Below are 20,962 nucleotides of genomic sequence, written 5' to 3' on the forward strand. Positions count from 1 at the left end.
TCTTTTCTATTTTGGGGGTTCCTCCTCCTAGTCATTCTGTTGATGGGTGTTTGAGGGAATGTATAGAGTCCAAATTATTGACCAGAACCCAAGCAAGATGCACCTGTTTTCTTGGGACCTTAGGGTTGCTGGCCTCTTGTTTTCCCAGCCTGTCTTCTGCGGGAGGGGCCTGCCGCACTGTTACTCAGGCAACCCTGTTTGGGCGGAGTTGCACTGCCCCCCTGTGGTGGGGGATGGGCTCAGTTGGGATCAGTTTTTGGGCTTTTGTTCTTTGGCGGCTTTCCCTGGTGGCTTTCTGCATCTCTTCCGTGAGTCAGAGCAGAAGAGACCTTTTCCAACACTCTGCCTCAGAGCAGAGAGATCACAGTCTGTTCTTCAATGAGCTCTCCAGGCCACACTATCTCTGTTTCTGTCTGTGCTGCTATAAACTGCAGTGTCCTGGGTTGTGCACCCCTCCACAGCGCTCCCAGTCCTGCCTCCAGGTCGGGGCACGTCTCTGCCCTTTGTGCTTCTAAAACCTCCAGCTGCTCCCAGTTCGCACACAGGACCCCGCTGTGCTGGGTTTCAGTTTGGGGGTCTGCCCTAAAGTCCTTTCCCCGCTGCTACCGGTCTGCGAGTCTGTGCCCCGTCCCCAGGGCTCAAGGCTGTCGCTCACCAGCGGTGTAGGATCCCTACGGCCAGGCCCCCTCTCACTGCCATTTATCTTCTGATATTTGCCCGCAGAATCACGGCTCCCTGCTTCGTACCTCAAAACCAACTGCCTGCAATATTCTGTTTTTAGAGATCCAGATCTTCTTACATCTCAGGCTGATTTCGTGGGTGCTCAGAGTGGTCTGGTAGATATTCAGCTCAATTCCATGGACCAGTTGAAATAGGGTCCCCTTCTCCTCTGCCATCTTTCCTTCCTACCTATAAGGTGGTATCTTAAGGTGGTTTCGATTTGAATTTCCCCAATGGCTAATGATGATGAACATTTTTTCATGTGTCTGTTAGCCATTTGTATTCTTCTTTGGAGAAGTGACTGTTCATGTGTTCTGCCCATTTTTTGACTTGATTATTTGTTTTATGGGTGTTGAGTTTGAGAAGTTCTTTATAGATCTTGGAAATTAGCGCTTTGTCTGTAGGGTCATTTGCAAATATCTTCTCCCATTCTGTGGGTTGCCTCTTTATTTTGTTGACTGTTTCCTTTGCTGTGCAGAAGCTTTTTATCCGGTCTGAAATTCTCCTTTTTGCTGGGGTCTTTGTCTGGTTTGGGGATTAAGGTAATGCTGACCTCATAGGATGAGTCTGGAAGCTTTCCTTCTGTTTCTATTTTTTGAAACAGCTTCAGTAGAATAGGTATTATTTCTTCTTTGAATGTTTGGTAGAATTCCCCAGGGAATTCATCAGGCCCTGGACTCGTTTTTTGGGAGGTTTTTGATCACTGCTTCAATCTCATTACTGGTTATTGGCCTGTTCACGTTGTCAATTTCTTCCTGTTTCAGTCTTGGGAGTTTATAGGTTTCCAGGAAGGCCTCCATTTCATCCAGGTTGCTCAGTTTATTGGCATATAGTTGCTGATAATAATTTCTAATAATTCTTTCTATTTCCTTGGTGTTAGTCGTGATCTCTCCCCTTTCATTCATAATTTTATTAATTTGGGTCCTTTCTCTTTTCTTTTGGATAGGTCTGGCCAGTGGTTTATTGATCTTATTAATTCTTTCAAAGAACCAGCTTCTAGTTTTGTTGATCTGATCTACTATGTTTCTGGTTTCTAATTCATTGATCTCTCCTCTAATCTTAATTATTTCTCTTCTAATGCATGGCTTAGGCATCATTTCTTGCTTTTTTTCTAGTTCTATAAGATTTAAAGTTAGTTGGTGAATTTGGGATTTTTCTATTTTTTTGAGTGAGGCTAGGATGGCTATGTATTTCTCCCTTAGGACCACCTTTGCAGTATCCCATAGGTTTTAGACCGATCTGTTTTTTTTCTCATTGATTTCCATGAATTGTTTAAGTTCTTCTTTGATATCCTGGTTGACCCAAACATTCTTGAGCAGAATGGTCTTTAGCTTCCATGTGTTTGAATCTGCCAAATTTTTTCTTGTGATTGAGTTCCAATTTTAAAGCATTATAGTCTGAGAATATGCAGAGAATAATCTCAATCTTTTGATTTCGGTTGAGACCTGATTTGTGACCCAGATTGTGTTCTATTCTGGAGAAAGTTCCGTGTGCACTCAAAAAGAATGAGTATTCTGTTGTTTAAGGGTGGAATGTTCTGTATATATCTATGAGGTCCATCTGGTCCAGTGTGTCATTTAAAGCACTTGTTTCTTTGTTGATTTTCTGTTTAGATGATCTGTCTATTGCTGAGAGTGGAGTATTGAGGTCTCCTACAATTAATGTATTGTTATCAATATGACTCTTTATTTTGGTTAACAGTTGGCTTATGTAGATGGCTACTCCCATGTTGGGGGCATAGATACTTACAATTGTTAGATCTTCTTGTTGGAAAGACACTTTAAGCATGATATAGCGTCCTTCTATGTCTCTAACTACAGTCTTTAGTTTAAAATCTAATTCGTCTGAAATAAGAATTGCTACCCCCACCTTTCTTTTGAGGTCCGTTGGTATGGAAGATGGCTCTCCACCCCCTCACTTTCAGTCTGGATGTGTCTTTAGGTTCAAAATGAGTCTAATGGGGACAGAGTTTTTGTTTGGGGTGATGAAAAAGTTCTGGAAATGAATAGTGGAGATGGTTGCACAACACTGTGAATGTACTTAATGCCACTGAATTGCACACCTAAAAATGGTTAAAGTGGGACATTTTATGTTAATGTATATATTTTATCACAATAAAAGAAGAAATAAAGAAAAGACATAATAGAGCCTGAGCTAAAGCCGAACTGGCACAGTGCCATGTGCTTTCACAAAATTAAGCTTTAGGGGGAAATGCCCTTGGGAAATGAAGGAGTAAAAGTCAATTTCTCCTCAACGTTAATGGAAAACCAACTCCTTAGATTTTAAGTATAAATAGGTACCAAGGAGGGGTGCCTGGGTGGCTCAGTCGGTTAAGTGTCTGCTGGTCCAGGTCATGATACCCTCGTTGGTCTCCCTGCTCAGTGGGGAGTCTGCTTCTCCTTCTCCTTCTGCCCCTCCCCCAGCTCATTCTCTCTCTCTCTCTCTCTTGCTCACTCTTTCTATCAAATAAATAAATAAAATCTTTTTTAAAAAGGTAGCAAATACAGTCAATAAGATAGAGTTGATGTAAGATCTGCTCTGAAATATACAGCCCAGCTCCTCTGGCTGAGCTAGGGTTTTTTTGGAGACATGGATGCAGGTGTGGAATCCACACTATAGCAAGCTCTAGAGTCACAGCATGGACAGGCCATTTGACATCTTAAAGCACAAGAAATTCTTAGGTAGGACTCAGGAGTATAAAGAATGTTGAGTCATGGTTCAGATACCCCCACCACCACACATAACACACATATGCACATATGCCACATATATAACACATACACGCACACATGAACATACCACATAACACATACGCATTCATGCCAAACACATAACATACGCACACATAACACACATGTGCATATATGCCTCATGCATAGCACATATGCACATGCAAACACACCACATAACACTCACAAACACACACACGCACACACACACACTCAAGTTCCAAGACTGAAAACTTTGGCCTCAAATTAAGGTTTGTTTCCAGGGGCACCTGGGTGGCTCAGTTGGTTAAGTGTCTGCTTTCAGCTTAGGTCACGATGCCAGGGTCCTGAGATCGAGCCTCACATCGGACTCCCTGCTCTGTGGGGAGTCTGCTTCTCCTCTCCCTCTGCCTGTTGCTCCCCCTTCCTTGTGCGGGCTCTCTCTCTCTCTCTGTGTGTGTCAAATAAATAAAATTTTTAAAAAAGAAACTATTCTCTCTCAACACAATACTCTTAGAAAAAAAAAATTTTCCATTTATTTGAGACCGCTGGAGTTCAATAGATACCAGCATAGCTTTGATAAACTCAGGGAAGCTCTCAGCCTGAGGAAAACGTCAGGTTTGGATAGGACAGGTCTAGTGGTGGCCATCAGTCCTGCAAAACAATGAGGTCTTTAATCCCACACCATCTATTCTGACTCCACGGTGCCCTCCCCACCCCAGGCAACAATAAAGAATATTCTCCACCTGTCTTTTTGTAATTACCAGATTCTGGGCACTCAAGGTTATGAAGAATGGACATACTCACAGCAGTGGTAGTCCAATAAGCTTAGGAAGTCATTGGATTTGGGGCGCCTGGGTGGCTCAGATGGTTAAGCGTCTGTCTTCTGCTCAAGTCATGATCCCAGGTCCTGGGATCAAGTCCTGCATCAGGCTCCCTGTTAGGCAGGGAGCCTGCTTCTCCCTCTGCCTCTGCCTCTGCTTCTCTCTCTCTCTCTGACTCTCATGAATAAATAAATAAAACATTTTTAAAAAAAGAGTTCATTGGATTTGACAGAGTAGTAACTATTTCTAGGAAAATGCCCCCAGTTAAATCAACTGAAAAAATTTTAAATGTGTGTGTCATTCTTTAGGGAAGCAGTAAAGTAAAACTTGCTTCAGTGTCCAAAAATAAAGGAATAGTTAACTAAAATATTGTGCATAAAATGGATCATATCTTGCTCATTGAAACCACTTGTAAAGATGAATAAATTCTCATGGTGTAATGTGAAAAAGTAGCATACACTGTATGCAGGTGGTGTTGATTTTGTATTCACACAACAATATTTTTTATATTTCCGTAGTTTTCAAAATTTAGTGAATGTGCACTACTTAATAAAAAAAATAATGAACCTTATTTTTAAAAGAAGATTAAGTAGACAGGACAGATTCCTAGGATTTGGGGATGGGGGGTTCTTCATGCAGCCTGAGAAGAAGTAGGGCTAAGGGTCCACCCCCCTCATTTCATCAATGAAGAAATAGACATCCTGCTCTTCCCAGATCATTCGAACCAGTGACCACCTCTCCTGACCACTGCAAGGGAAAGGGCAGCCCCTTAACCAGAAAGAAAGAGAAGGGGGACTGTCACTTACATGCAGTTTTCCCTTGGTCCTGCTGTGACCCTGGGAGGAAGACCATCCCAACAACTTCCAGCAAAGCCAGCATCTCCACCTGGATTAGCCTACACCACCCAGAACAAATGAAGCCTGTCTCAGGACCTAATCTCAAAGGTGACCTGTCCTGCCCAGCTCACAAGCCCAGCTGCTCACCTCTCTACTGACATGGTATCGCTTTTGTTGTTTTAAAAGCAAACCTCTTAATTCTACTGTATACATGTGAACTCCCTATGACCTTGAAGTACTTTGCTCTTGAAACTTTCTTTCAAACAAACCAACCAACTCAAACTTTATGGGGATGCATCCTTGGATCTTTTCTGAGCAGAGAAAGGATGGTGGGAAAGCCATCTCATTTGTGGCCTCTATACTGAGCCTGTGTCAGGCCCCTTTCTACAAAAGCCTTCTGCCTCTTGATGTCTTAGGAGCAGAACAAAGCAGGGGAGAGGCTTCCTTGGGTTTTGAGCATTTACCTTGGAAGAAGGTGGCATGCATCTCCTGCCCAGCCTGGGCTACCTCTGCCCCTCCATTTTCCCAGGTTCCTAGTGAGTGAGGGGGCACAGGGAGGGCAGGAGATGGTGATAAACAACACAGTAGGATCTTGACTCTGTCATACTTGTGTGCTCACCCAGTAAGGAAGTTATAGTTCCTCTTTTCTTCCTAGTTGCCAATACAATTTAAAATTAAATTGAATTAGAAAGAAAAGAAATAATAAACCTACATTCATTTTAAACTCAGGGAGCATTTGGGGAGTTTTTACTGTTAAATGTACCCAAAAGTTAAGTGGCACTTCACTGGCTCTGCTATGTTGTCTTCTGAACTGTCATCTTCATTAATTTCAAATCTACTTTCCTCTCCTAATATGGTCCCCACATTTGCCCAAAGGGTGATTCCAGGAATAATGCCTTTGCATACCTATATTCCACATCACCATAGTAGGTGTTAGCAGAAAATGACAGCTTTGGGGATAATTTGTTTCCCTAACACACACATACAAATATACAGACACTTATTCACACGTATTTACTCATGTATTTTTCTAACTCCAGACACCAAGCACCACCTGGAGTCTAAAAATAAGTGACATATTTATTTTACATAAATCTAGAGTAGGCAGGGTAATCACTGAGGAAAGAAGCCTGTTTAATTTGGATGTCTACCCTAAGGGTGACCAGATGGCTGTGTCTTCTTGATGAAACCCTTTGGGATGCCTGCAGAGGGAGATATGGGGCCAGGGAAGGAGCTCAGGATTCCATTCCCAAGCACTTGGTCTAAACAAGGCAATGCCGCTGCCTCTATAAGGGAGATGATGATGATAATAATCACTTGCTTGCCTACATAAAAGTGTTAAAAATAAAAGTTAAAGAAACTGTGGGCTGAACCTAAAACTAATAAAAACGATTGTGTATAGAAGAGAGAGATGGGACAAGGAAGGAAACTAGACTTTGCTGAATGTACCTTTCTTTATAGTTTTGGCTTCAGAATAATGCAAATATTTAATACCTGATTAAAAACAGAAGTATTAAATTTAAAAATCTCTAAACAGTGAAAACAAACTACAACAAATGTGTTGTGGGGCCCAGGGCAGGCTACATCACAATGACATGCTGATTATCTTGAACTGGAACTACTTGGGAAACAGCCAGTGCAGGGACACTCAGACTCTCCTCTGATTCCCTGAAAGCAGGAAACACATCTCTCACATGAAATGTACCCTCTCTGTACTGAGAAGTAAAAAGACATCCTTCTCACCAAAGATAGGAACTTTAAAGCCAAAAAAGCTGTAGAAACAAACCTTGTTATTTTTTTTTCTAATCTACTACTTCAGCCTAGATTCTACTTAGAATTCCTTGCAAATTAAAACTCCCAAATATCTGTTTACTTTATCTTGTCAATTTCTCACAGATTTATTGTCTCTTTCTCTAAAATGTATAAAAACTGTCCACTTTGGTCATTTCTTTAGGTCTCAATTGCATTATTGGCCTCCACGTGCATATAATAAAACTTTCAGGTTTTTTTTCTCCTATTAGTCTGTCTCATATCAATTTTTATTTCTAAACTACCTAGGAGAACCTTGGGGAATTAAAAATGCATCTATCACAATAAGCACTGAATAATGTATGGAATTGTTGAATCCCTATATTGTACACCTGACACTAATATAATGCTGTATGTTAATTATACTTCAATAAAAAAAAGAAATAATTTTTAAAAAGAACCCTGGGGAGAAAGAAGGAAGTTTCTTCCTCCCCTACAGTGTTTAACTGTACATGAGGTTGATGACATAACTACACTGAGAAAAGAATTAGTTCAACTAACTTTAAAACACAGTATTTTGACTATGCATCTGTATCCCAAGCTCAAAGAAACCTCACATAGCACTGAATGATCTTATCATTGGTAATAATATTAGCATCATCACTTGGAGAATATTATAGGATATTCTATAAGATATATTGTAGGATAAAACAAAAAAGAACCAAACTTTCAGCACTAGAGGAAAAAGATACAAGAATAATATGAACAAGCATATATCCTAAAATGTTAATTTGGGGGAATTGAAATATTATTCATTCATGTTATTTTTCTTGAAAAAAAAAATGTATTCCCTAGTATTGTTCACTAAAAAGACCTAGCAGCAATAAAAACGTAGCAGTATTTTCATCCACAGTGTCCATATTAGGGTCTCTAAATACCATTTCCCCTAAAAGAATGTGGACTCCTTGGAGAAATACCCAAGACTATTCTGAGACAGATGATGCACAATATGACCATTGGATATCTTGTTGCATCAGAAAGTAAGGAAGTTACTGGGTTGTATCAAAAAGACACAGGAAGTTTTCAAAATGGGACAATTGGAGAATCAAATTATTCTTTTTGTAATTGACCAGTTGTAACTGATCAAGTCACATCAAAAAAAAAAAAGAGAAATCCTTGTGTCCATCATGATACTCTTTTTTTTTTTAATTGCCTGGCCACCAACTCATTATTCTGATAACTGGCAAGAGAAAGAATTTAGCATTTACTCTGTCTTTCATATCTAAACTGTATTTTAGGTTACCATGTAGTTGATGAAGAAAGTTGTTTTTGATAAAAACAGTATTACTTATTAAGTGGAGAATGAATTATAGAAAAATCACCATTTATTAATTCCTAAAGAAAGAATGCTTCTGGCAACAATCACCAATATGTACTGATAGCTTTAGGAGAAAGGTTTATGGGGAACTTTAAAATGAAGGGATGAGTGGTGCCAACATCATCCAACCCCCCAGATCAATCTTAACATCACTAAAGTAGAACATTCATATAGTATGTGTCTTGTGTATGGTGCAGTAAGAAGCACATAACATTGCACTGGAATATGTTTGCCACACACACAAGAAGAACATGAATTCAACCTTCTGGATCTAATCACTTGTGATTGAGAAGAAATACTAGTGAATATAAGGATGTCATAAGAAAGTTAAATGGCACCAAAAAGAAGCAATCAGCTGAAAGCAAAATATGAGAAATTCTTCAAGATGAATAATCTATTTCTTAAAAAGTAAATGAGGCAAAAGAGGAGGGGACATCTGTAGATTAGAAGAAACTAAGAGACATACAGTAACAGCACTCCAGCTGGTCTTACAGGTGAACTTGCTCCCAGATAAACACACTCCTTCACCTGCTGGCCTTTGGTCTGTAACAGAACTAATTTACTTTCTTTGAGATTTGTAGACCACTGGCCTTGAGGAGTGAAAGACTAGAACCTTCACAGGGTGCAGAGGCCAGCAAGTCTATCTGAAGCCACCTTAGCTTTCTGATTAGCCCAACGATTTTTTTTAGCAAAAAAAAATTTTTTTTCTTAGGTCACACAAATGATTTTACTGACCTCCCTTTGTGTATCTGTAGACCTTGCCCTCTTTGCAGAAACAACAGTGTCTTCCTGCACATCACAAAACAGAAACCAGACCCTCTTGCACTGAGATAACATCTGTAGTTGGCATCAAGTCCCCATAAAATCAAGAAATGTTGCAGGCCACTGCATAATTAACTTCCATAAACCCCTGTAAAAACCCCTGGGCCAGGCAGAAACCTGAGTTGGTCTTTGGACAAGAGTCCACCTTTCTCCCTAGGTGGCCAGCCTCCTGAATAAAGCTCATATTCCTTTTCAATCAAAACTATTCTCTTCAGTAATGGCCTTTCAAGGGATGGGCAGCTGAACTTGGGTTCAGGATATTTTTTGCATCCTGATTCAAAAACCCAACTTCAAAGCCATATTTTTTAGATAATTGTGGAAAAATGAACATGAACTAGGTGTTGTGTGATAGTAAAGAAGTAATGTTAATTCTCTTAAGAATAGTAATGGCATTGAAGTTATATGAGAAAGAGAAATGTCCTCATGTGTTCAAGAGACAAGCTTCAGTATTTATTGGTGGGAAAAATGTGATGGCTGGATTTTGCTTTAAAATAGTCCAGGAAAGGAACACCTGGGTGGCTCATTTGTTGGTGGTGACTCTTGATTTCAACTGGGGTCATGATCTTCGGGTCCTTGGATTGAGCCCCACATGAGGCTCAATGCTCAACAGGGAGTCTGCTTCAGGATTCTCTGTCTCCCTCTGCCCCACCCCCCTCCTCTCTCTCATAAATAAATCTTTAAAAATAATAATAAATAAATAAACAATAAAATAAAATAGTCCAGAAAAAAGTTTGTGCAAGGGAGGGGGTAAGGCAGTAGATGAAGCAATATTAGCAAAATGTTGATTGGGTAATTAGGGGTCATTATCCTGTTCTATCTCTTTTTGTGCAGATTTGAAATTTTCCATAAATAAAGACCATAAAAACAAAACATAATCAATACACTTAAGTGTTAATATGTGAAGGTTCTTTGTAAAGTGTCAAGTTCTATGCATGTGAGGAGCAATATTGCTAAGATGCAAATAGAGAGCCCATGGCTGGCCCTGAGCTGATTCAGAGGGCAGCATGAGGGCCAAAGAGGCGGAGTAAGGCTCAGAACGGGGAGCCTGCATTGGTAAGGGTGCCAAGAAGCAGGGTCTCTACACCTTGCTGGGAAGATAGCTTGGTACAAAATGCAGCAATTCCACTTCTACACATTCACCTAGGGCTTAGCCTATGGCCACATGACACAATGTATCTTCCCTGCCTAAAGTACAGATTCAACCCTACCACTTTCTATCTCATCACCTTGTTTTCTTGCCTTCATAAGGATTATCACTATTTGTGATTATCTTATTTGTGGTCTATTTATTTCCGATCTCCCTCTTCCCCTTCAGAGGTTAACATTGAGGATTAGAAACTTTATCCCTCATTCTGAATCCTCAGCACTTAATATAGTGCTAGGCAGAGTTAAGGTGCCCAATAAATATTTGCTGAATAAATAAATGATGTGCATTCCAGCATATCTAATTATAGTAACAAATCAGAGGCAAGATAATGTCCAGCAATGAGTTGGTTAAATAATTGGTAGACTACCCATACAATGGAAGTTGTTCTGGCATGAAAAGCATACCATGGATGAATGTGTATTGTCATGAAAAGATGCTATAACATATTATTAGGTGAAGAGTTCCGATGAAAAAATAGCATTAACAGCCTGAATACAATTTTGTTAAAAGAAAAAGAAAAGCTTGCATAGAGAAAGTTCTGAAGAAATATACAGTCATGTATAAAAATGATTATCTGTGGATAATGGAGTTATGAGTTTTTTTAAATTTATACTTGCATTTTTCGACGATGAATGAACTATTACAGTGATGAGAAAAATTTACATTAATAAAAAAAATTTAGGGGCACCTGGGTGGCTCAGTCGTTAAGCTTCTGCCTTTGGCTCAGTTCATGATCCCAGGATCCTGGGATCGAGCCCCGCATCAGGCTCTCTGCTCAGCGGGAAGCCTGCTTCTCCCACTACCACTCCCCCTGCTTATGTTCCCTCTCTTGCTGTCCCTCCCTCTCTGTCAAATAAATAAATAAAATCTTTTAAAAAAAATTTTTAATTAAAAAAATTAAAATAAATTTAATACAAGGGGCACCTGGGTGGCTCAGTCAGTTAAGTGTCTGCCTTTGGCTCAGGTCATGACCCCAGAGTCCTGGGATCAAGCCTTGGGTCAAGCTCCCTGCTCAACAGGGAGTCTGCTTCTCCCTCTCCCTCTGCTGCTCCCCAAACTTGTGTTCTCTCACTCTCTATCTGTCAAATAAATAAATAAAATCTTTTAAAAAATGAATGAAACTATCTTATGAGGCCGTGAGCTCACATCTTATCTCTAGATGTGTTCAGGTACCAACCAGGTTACTGTACACGGGATGTTTTCTGCAAGAATGAGTGATCCTACCACATGATCTCTAATAATCCCTTCAAATGCCAAAGACATTGTGAATTTTGTACTATTTATGCCTAAAAGTTTTTTTAAATCTATTTTTAACTAAATAGATAATACAATCATCATTTCTCCTTTATTATTGATTGTGAATTAGTTACGGAATGGATATGATGTAAAAAATGAGCCCAGGCATCTTCCCTGTGTTTCTGGATTGGGTGGAGTACAGGGTTAATGTGCTGCTTTGGACTGAGAATGCACCACACCTTGATGTAATTTTCTGATGAGTACAAAGCAAGGATTAAATTATAGAGTTTATGCTGTCAACAATCAATCAGCAGTTGCTTTTGAGCAACTTCTATATACAAATCATAGTGCTGAGTAGACAGGGAAATACCAAGATGTATAGGACACAGCCACTGTCCTCAAGAAGCTTTGAGTCTAAGAGTAAAAGAAATTGGCCTTCTTTAGCAATGGAATGAGTATCAATAATCCGTCACTGGGTTTTAGCTTCCCTTTGAGGTTCTATTGCATCAAGTGCCACTGATCCCTCCCCAGCACCGAGTTGATTTTAAGAAGAGCAGAAGTTCTTTCCCTTGATTTCCCACAGCACAGGTGAGACAAACCTAGAACTTCAAAGAACCAACTACTTGTTCTGGCAATATTTCTTATTAGAAAACTTTAAAATTTTTATTCTATAACCATCCTGAGCGTTAGATAAAATAGAACAAATATCCTTTTGTTGCATATCTATGCTTGCAAGTCTCAAGTTCCATAATTCAAAGAATTGAAAATGAAAACCAGAATAGTAAGTCTATAAGTGGATATGGCAGCTACCTAAGGGCAAGGAGATTCATTTTCTAGAGGTTTGAGATCTAAGGTCATGAAGAAAAAGACACAATGTTGGAAGCAATAAGGAGGACATCCTCTGTGGAAAAAGTGGAGTAAGAAAAGGGTACCACAAGACTCAAGGAAGTCTGTTTGCCTTCCTCTGGGCTTATGGAGGGCAGGGGGAGAGAATCAACCTTTAAAATTTATACCCATGGCCTGTGCTTCATATTAATTTTCCATTCATTTACAGTATACTACACATGTGGTCTGAGTCCCTAAGCTAAATAATTAAAATAAAAATTGGTCCAGGCAGGTGATCTGAGGTACCTGACAGTAATAAACCCAAAATTAATCTACAGGGACATAAGATATCCACAAATAAAGTCCCACTGAAGATGAGAAATTACCACAGAAGATGTAGATTGTTTTCTTTTGTGTTTTTAATTTTGAATTATGAATTCATCTTCAGTGAGAGTCAATATATTCTATAACCAGTAGGATTAGACTACCAAGAAATTTCAGATTAACAAAATATCTGATAAATATTATAAAAATAAGAATATTTCAAATGATTAAATAGAAATAAATTTAAAACATAAGAAAGCATATAGACAGTGTTTAAAAATAACCAAAAGAAAAATAAGAAATTAAAAATATAATCATTGAGATTTGAACATCAATGAATGGTATAGGTTAAAATTAGATTTGGCTAAAAATAAAAGACAAAAAAGATGGTGGCTTAGTAAGTTATAAGTTTCTCACATAAAATTCGTTTTGTTTCTCACATAAAATTCCAGTGTGTGGCCACCCAGCACAGGCATTACAGCTCCACAGCCATCTGAGACTGATTTGTCTTCTACCTTTCTGTTTGCAACTCCTATGGGGTGACACTTACTCTTAGTTCAATACACAGTTCTAGCCATCAATATACATTCAAAGCAGAGAGACAAGAAGGATGAAGAACAAAAGGGGCAAAGTTTATGAGTCTATCCTTTAAAAAGTATCCCAAAGATATTTCCACTGGCATCACATTGCCTAGAACTGCATTACATTGCCACACTTAGCTGCAAGAGAGCCTGCAATATTAATTCTGGACAGCTATGGCCCCAGTTAGAAATTAGGAGTTTTATTAATGTGAAAAGAAGAAAGAATAGATACTGGAGTAAACAGGTGACAAACAATATATTTTAAAAAGAGCTGAAAAGAGAAATCATGAACTGGAAGATAGATATGTTGAAACAATTTAGAAGGCAGTGGTTTCTGGAATATAGAATGTAAAAGTTCTACATGCATCCAATAAGAGTTCAAGACAGAGGAGGGAAAAAAAAGAATGAGTGAGAAAAATATTTGAAGAGATATTGGCTCTAAATTTTCAAGAATTAATGAAAGTCATGAATCCTCAGAAACAAATCTCAAGGGAAAATTCTAAAAAAAAAAGAAAAATGAAACCATTACTTCAAAAAAAAAGAAAGAAAGAAAGAAAGAAAATTAGGCTGACAGAACCCAAAACAAAAACAGAGAGGGAGGCAAACCATAAGGATCTCTTAACTATAGGGAACAAACTGAGGGTTGCTGGAAGGGAGGTTGGTGGGGGGATGGAGTAACTGGGTGATGGGCATTAAGGAAGGCACTTGAATTAATGAGCATTGGGTGTTGTATACAACTGATGAATCACTGAATTCTACCTTTGAAACTAATAATACAGTATATGTTAATTAAATTGAATTTAAATAAAAAATTTTTAAAGACAATAGTTTAAAAAAAAGATCTTCAAAGTAATTGAAGACAATATTTGTCAACCTGGAATTTTCTTATAGATTTATTTTAGAGAGGGAGAGAGAGCATGCTTGTCTGTGTGTGTGAGGGGGAGGGGCAAAGGGAGAAGGAGAGAGAGAATCTCAAGCAGAGAATCTCAAGCAGACTCCCTGCTGAGCACAGAGCCAGACAAGGGGCTCAATCCCATGACCCTGAGATCATGACCGGAGCTGAAATCAAGAGTCAGACACTTAACCAACTGAGCCACCCAGGCATTTCTGTCAACCTAGAATTTTATATCCAGCTAAAATATCTCTGTGTGAAGACCAAATTAAGATATTTTCAAATAAAGATTGATTTTACTGAAAATAGATAGTAGCTAAAAGAGCTACCAAAGTATTTACTTCAGGAAGAAAGAAATTGAATCCAGAAAGAAAGAATGACCTGAGGTAGGCAATGGTGAGGGGGCTGGTGGGGAGGTGAAATGTGGATACAAAGAAATAAGCATTTACAGTATAAAATAGAAGAAGTGGAAATGGCAATGAAATGTAAGGCAAAAAGAGGACAATTAGAGTGTTCTAAGGTGCTAGACTGCTCCAGAGCATGTAACTGTAAAGAACTGTCTAGCAGATGAAGAATTGAGCTCTGACCCCACAGTAGATGGCTTGTTCCCACCATATGTAGGTATAGATTAAGATTTCCATCTCCAGCACTCTCTAGCACTGCAGGATAGATGTCTTACCTGGATCCCTTACTTCCAAACTTCCTGCCCATTTTCTTGTTGAGGATTAAAAGATGATAGTGGCAGAGACAAAAAGAAAAGGGCAAAAGGGGGAGCCAGTGGGAAGGAAAAAGCAACACAGCTTGGTAACTGGTTAGATACAAAATCAAGGGAAAGGAAGAAATAAAAGATTTCACTGCAGTTTGGGATGTAGATGGTGACAGTGGCCCCACCATCTGAAGTAAAAAAATTTGAAGGGAAAAAATTAGTTTGTAAGGTATTTATGCTTAGTATGGGTATGTCTGGGATATCCAAATGAGAACATTTCTACAAGAATCAGAGACTTTTTTATCTGTAATTTGCAAGTCGTGTCATGGCTGGAGATAAAGATTTTGGAGACAACCATGTAAGGAATCATCCAGACTCCATCTTCTGTCTAAAATCTTAACCAAGATCCTTGCACAGATTAGGCCCTCAATAGAAGTGTGAGGAATGAGTGAATGAATGAGGTTTCTCTGTAGAAAGAGAAAGACAGCTATGGGCTGAACTGAAGTTATTGTACAAATGCAGAAGTAGAGCTAGGGGAGAGAAAAGAAAAGAAACTATAAAGGAAAAGTTCAGAAGATCAGAAAGCCCTAAGGGAAGTGCAGTGTCATGAAGGTAGAGGTGGAAGCTAATCAACAGCAGGCAACTCTACACAAAGGGCTAGGGTCCTGAGCACTGGAGAAAGACCACCTGGTGACCCTGGAGTGAGGCTATCTAGCATAATGGTTGATGGGACAGGGTTATTCTGTGGGCTTAAGGAAGATATATAAGTACAAGATAGAGCAATGAATGACACTCTGAATTTTAGGGAAGATAGTAGGAGAAGAAGATAAGTGAGCATGGTAGCTAGAGATGAAGTTAATGACCCATTTTATTTATTTTTATTTTTTTTTAAGATTTTATTTATTTATTTGACAGAGAGAGACACAGCGAGAGAGGGAACACAAGCAGGGGGAGTGGTAGAGGGAGAAGCAGGCTTTCTGTGGAGCAGGGAGCCCGATGCGGGGCTCGGTCCCAGGACCCTGGGATCATGACCTGAGCCAAAGGCAGATGCTTAACCATCTGAGCCACCCAGGTGCCCCAATTTTAAAACTAAGATAACTTTAGTATGTTTGCAAACAGGAGAGAGACTTAATGATCCCCCCAAATGTCATGGTTTGTCACGGCTCCAGGATAAAGTTCCAGGAGCTGTAGGTAGTTGTACAAGGCCCTGCCTTATCTATTCCCTGACCATCTGTACAATCTCACCTGCCCAGGCTTCCTGAGCTCCAGGTACACAAAAATTTTTACTACAAAAACATACTCTCAACTCTCCAGCCTTTGCACTTAAGGCTGTTTACTTTAACTTAAATATTTTTTCTTATCCTCTCAGCCTGGAAAACTCCTACATATTCTTCAGGGCGAAGTTCAAGCAATACCTTTTGCCAACTCCTCAGTGGGATGAGCAGTCCCTCCTCTGTGGTGCAAACTTCATATGCTGACTTCAAGCATTTATCACATTACACTGTGTTGTGATATTTGACTCTCCTTCCCATTAAACTACTGGAGAAGAGTTACTTGCTTATATTATATAGTACCTAACATATAGTAAGTGATCAATAAATTTTTAATTAATGAAAAAATGCAGTTATAAATGAACTAAATCACTGAGAGGAAGGCAATAGAGGAAGAAGGTTAATTTCTGACTTTCGAGTGCATGTTATCACATTTTATACACATAAAAAATGGACTTTAAGACTGCAAATTAAGTATCCAAACATGCAGAGCTGATATAGCTACATTTCTGGCAATAGAACTAACATATTCCTGGAGCAAGATGGCGGAGGAGTAGGAGACCTGGATTTCGTCTCCTCTCAGGAATTCAGCTGGATAGGGATCAAACCATTCTGAACACCTACAAACTCAACAGGAGATCAAAGAAAAGAATAGCAACAACTCTCTGAACAGAAAAGCGACCACTTTCTGGAAGGTAGGACGTGCGGAGAAGTGAATCCGAGGCGATATTCGGGAGGATAGACGGCGGGAGAGGGGCCTCCGTCGGCCGCTTCTGGCAAGTGATAGAGCAGCAGAGCACAAAATCGGAACTTTTAGAAGTCTGCTCTGCTGAGGGACGTCACTCTGGTGGCGAAGTGGGGGGTGGAACCCTCGCGGGACAGTGTGGTCTCAGGACCCTCGGGGTCACAGGAAGACCGGGGGTGCCTGAGTGCGGCAGAGCTCCCAGGTATCGGAGCAGGGAAGCCGGCTGCAGAGATGGAGCCCAGGCGCGGGCTCTCAGCTCGGGGTTGCTATAAACCGTGATCCGCGGCACAGTCAGGCCACTGCTCCTCCAGCAGGGACCCAACAAGCGACAGATCCGGGGAGACTCACCTTCTTCCCCCGGGAGGAGAGGTGCGGGAGCGCACCGCGGGAATCTGCTGGGTTTGGAGACTCCACCCGGGGTCGGGTGCCAGATAGAAAGGCGCGGTCACAGGCCGGGTGAGCGCGGAGTGTGGCCGGAGACTGGGGAGACGGGAGTGACTGACTGCTTTTCTCTGGGGGCTCGCTGAGGAGCGGGACCCCGAGTTCTCAGCTCCGCCGGGGCGGAGACTGGGAGGCCGCCATTTTTACTCTCTGCCTCCAAAGCTGTACGGAAAGCTTGCAGGGAACAAAAGCTCCGGAGAGCAAACCCGACCAGATTACTTAGCCCGGACCGGCAAGGGCGGGGCAATTCTGCCTCCGGCAAAGACATTTGGGAACCACGGCAACAGGCCCCTCCCCCAGAAGATCAGCGAGAACAGCCAGCCAAGACCAGGTTTACCGATCAGTGAGAACGGCAGAACTCCAGCGCTAGGGGAATACTGCACATAGAATTCATGGCTTTTTTACCATGATTCTGTAGTCTTTCAAAGTTAATTATTATTATTTTTTTTTAACTGTCTTTTTTTCTTTTTTCCTTTTTTCTTTTTTTTTGAATTTTTCTTTTTCCCTTTTTCAACCAACATCTTATCAATCCCTTTTAAAAAAAAAAAAAAACATTTTTATTTTTCATTTTTAAAGTCATATTCTATCCCTTCATAGTAGTTACCCATATTTTTGGCATATATATATAAGTTGTTCTCTCTTTAAAATCTTGAGATAGTTTCTTCTAACAGATCAAAATATACTCTAAATCTCTAGTGTATGGTTTTTTTCTATTCCCCTGCCTGATCACATTCTCTCCCTTTTTTCTTTTTTTTTTTTAATCCTCTTCTTTCTTTTTTCAAACAACTTATCAAATCCTTTTTTAAAAAATTTTTTATAATTTCCATCTTTACAGTCATATTCCATCCCTTCATCATATCAACCCTTATTTTTGTACATATATAAGTTTTTCTTCCTTTAAAATTTTGGGAGGCACTTTCTTCTAACAGACCAAAATACACCCAAAATCTAGTGTGTGGCACTGATCTATAATCCAGCCTGATCATATTTGATCACATTCTGTTTTGTTTTGTTTTGTTCTGCTTTTGTTTGTTTTTATCTTTATCTTTTTCTTTTTTCTTTTTTTCTTTCCTTTTCTTTTTTCTCTCTTTCCCTTTCTTTTCCCACTGCTTCAGGTCTTTTCTGATTTGTTTAGAGTATATTTTCTGGGGACGTTGTTACCCTGCTAGCATTTTGTTCTCTCATTAATCTATTCTCCTCTGCACAAAATGACAAGATGGAAAAAATCACCTCAACAGAAAGAACAAGAGGTAGTACCGACTGCCAGGGACCTACTCAATACGGACATTAGTACAATGTCAGATCTAGAGTTCAGAATCATCACTTTAAAGATACTAGCTGGGCTTGAAAAAAACATGGAAGTTATTAGAGAAACCCTTTCTGGAGAAGTAAAAGAACTAAAATCGAACCAAGTAGAAATCAAAAAGGCTATCAATGAGGTGCAATCAAATATGGGGGCGCTAACTGCTAGGATAAATGAGGCAGAAGAAAGAATCAGTGAGATAGAAGACCAAATGATGGAAAATAAAGAAGCTGAGAAAAAGAGAGATAAACAACTACTGGATCACGAGGGCAGAATTCGAGAGATAAACGATACCATAAGACGAAACAACATTAGAATAATTGGGATCCCAGAAGAAGAAGAAAGAGAGAGAGGGGCAGAAGGTATAATGGAGCAAATTATAGCAGAGAACTTCCCTAATTTGGGGAAGGAAACAGGCATCAAAATCCAGGAAGCACAGAGAACCCCTCTCAAAATCAATAAAAATAGGTCAACACCCCGACATTGAATAGTAAAACTTACGAGTCTCAGAGACAAAGAGAAAATCCTGAAAGCAGCTCGGGAGAAGAGATATGTAACCTACAATGGTAGAAACATTAGATTGGCAACAGACTTATCCACAGAGACCTGGCAGGCCAGAAAGGACTGGCAGGACATATTCAGAGCACTAAATGAGAAAAATATGCAGCCAAGAATACTATATCCAGCTAGGCTGTCATTGAAAATTGAAGGAGAGATAAAAAGCTTCCAGGACAAACAAAAACTAAAGGAATTTGCAAACACGAAACCAGCCCTACAACAAATATTGAAAGGGGTCCTCTAAGCAAAGAGAGAGCCTAAAAGCAACATAGACCAGAAAGGAACACAAACAATATACAGTAACAGTCACTTTACAGGCAATACAATGGCACTGAACTCCTATCTTTCAATAGTTACCCTGAATGTAAATGGGCTAAATGCCCCAATCAAAAGACACAGGCTATCAGATTGGATCAAAAAACAAGACCCATCGATATGCTGTCTGCAAGAGACTCATTTTAGACCCAAAGACACCCCCAGATTGAAAGTGAGGGGGTGGAAAACCATTTACCATGCTAATGGACACCAAAAGAAAGCTGGGGTGGCAATCCTTATATCAGACAAATTAGATTTTAAACCAAAGACTGTAATAAGAGATGAGGAAGGACACTATATCCTACTTAAAGGGTCTATCCAACAAGAAGATCTAACAATTGTAAATATCTATGCCCCTAACATGGGAGCAGCCAATTATATAAGGCAATTAATAACAAAAGCAAAGAAACACATCGACAACAATACAATAATAGTGGGGGACTTTAACACCCCCCTCACTGAAATGGACAGATCGTCTAAGCAAAAGATCAACAAGGAAATAAAGACTTTAAATGACACACTGGACCAAATGGACTTCACAGACATATTCAGAACATTCCATCCCAAAGCAACGGAATACACATTCTTCTCTAGTGCCCATGGAACATTCTCCAGAATAGATCACATCCTAGGTCATAAATCAGGTCTCAACCGGTACCAGAAGATTGGGATCATCCCCTGCATATTTCAGACCACAATGCTTTGAAACTAGAACTCAATCACAAGAGGAAAGTCGGAAAGAACTCAAATACATGGAGGCTAAAGAGCATCCTACTGAAGAATGAATGGGTCAACCAGGAAATTAAAGAAGAATTAAAAAAATTCATGGAAACCAATGAAAATGAAAACACAACTATTCAAAATCTTTGGGATACAGCAAAGGCAGTCCTAAGAGGAAAGTATATAGCAATACAAGCCTTTCTCAAGAAACAAGAAAGGTCTCAAGTACACAACCTAACCCTACACCTAAAGGAGCTGGAGAAAGAACAGCAAATAAAGCCTAAACCCAGCAGGAGAAGAGAAATAATAAAGATCAGAGCAGAAATCAATGAAATAGAAACCAAAAGAACAGTAGAACAGATCAACGAAACTAGGAGCTGGTTCTTTGAAAGAATTAACAAGATTGATAAGCCCCTGGCCAGACTTATCAAAAAGAAAAGAGAAATGACCCAAATCAACAAAATCATGAATGAAAGAGGAGAAATCACAACCAACACCAAAGAAATACAAACAATTATAAGAACATATTATGAGCAACTCTATGCCAGCAAATTAGATAACTTGGAAGTAATGGATGCATTCCTAGAGATGTATCAACTACCAAAACTGAACCAGGAAGAAATAGAACACCTGAACAGACCTATAACCACTAAGGAAATAGAAGCAGTCATCAAAAATCTCCCAAAACACAAAAGCCCAGGGCCAGATGGCTTCCCAGGGGAATTCTACCAAACATTTCAAGAAGAATTAATACCTATCCTTCTGAAACTGTTCCAAAAAATAGAAATGGAAGGAAAACTTCCAAACTCATTTTATGAGGCCAGCATTACCTTGATCCCAAAACCAGACAAAGACCCCATC

Source organism: Phoca vitulina, unplaced genomic scaffold, assembly GCF_004348235.1.
Source record: "Phoca vitulina isolate PV1807 unplaced genomic scaffold, GSC_HSeal_1.0 scaffold96, whole genome shotgun sequence".
NCBI lineage: Eukaryota > Metazoa > Chordata > Mammalia > Carnivora > Phocidae > Phoca > Phoca vitulina.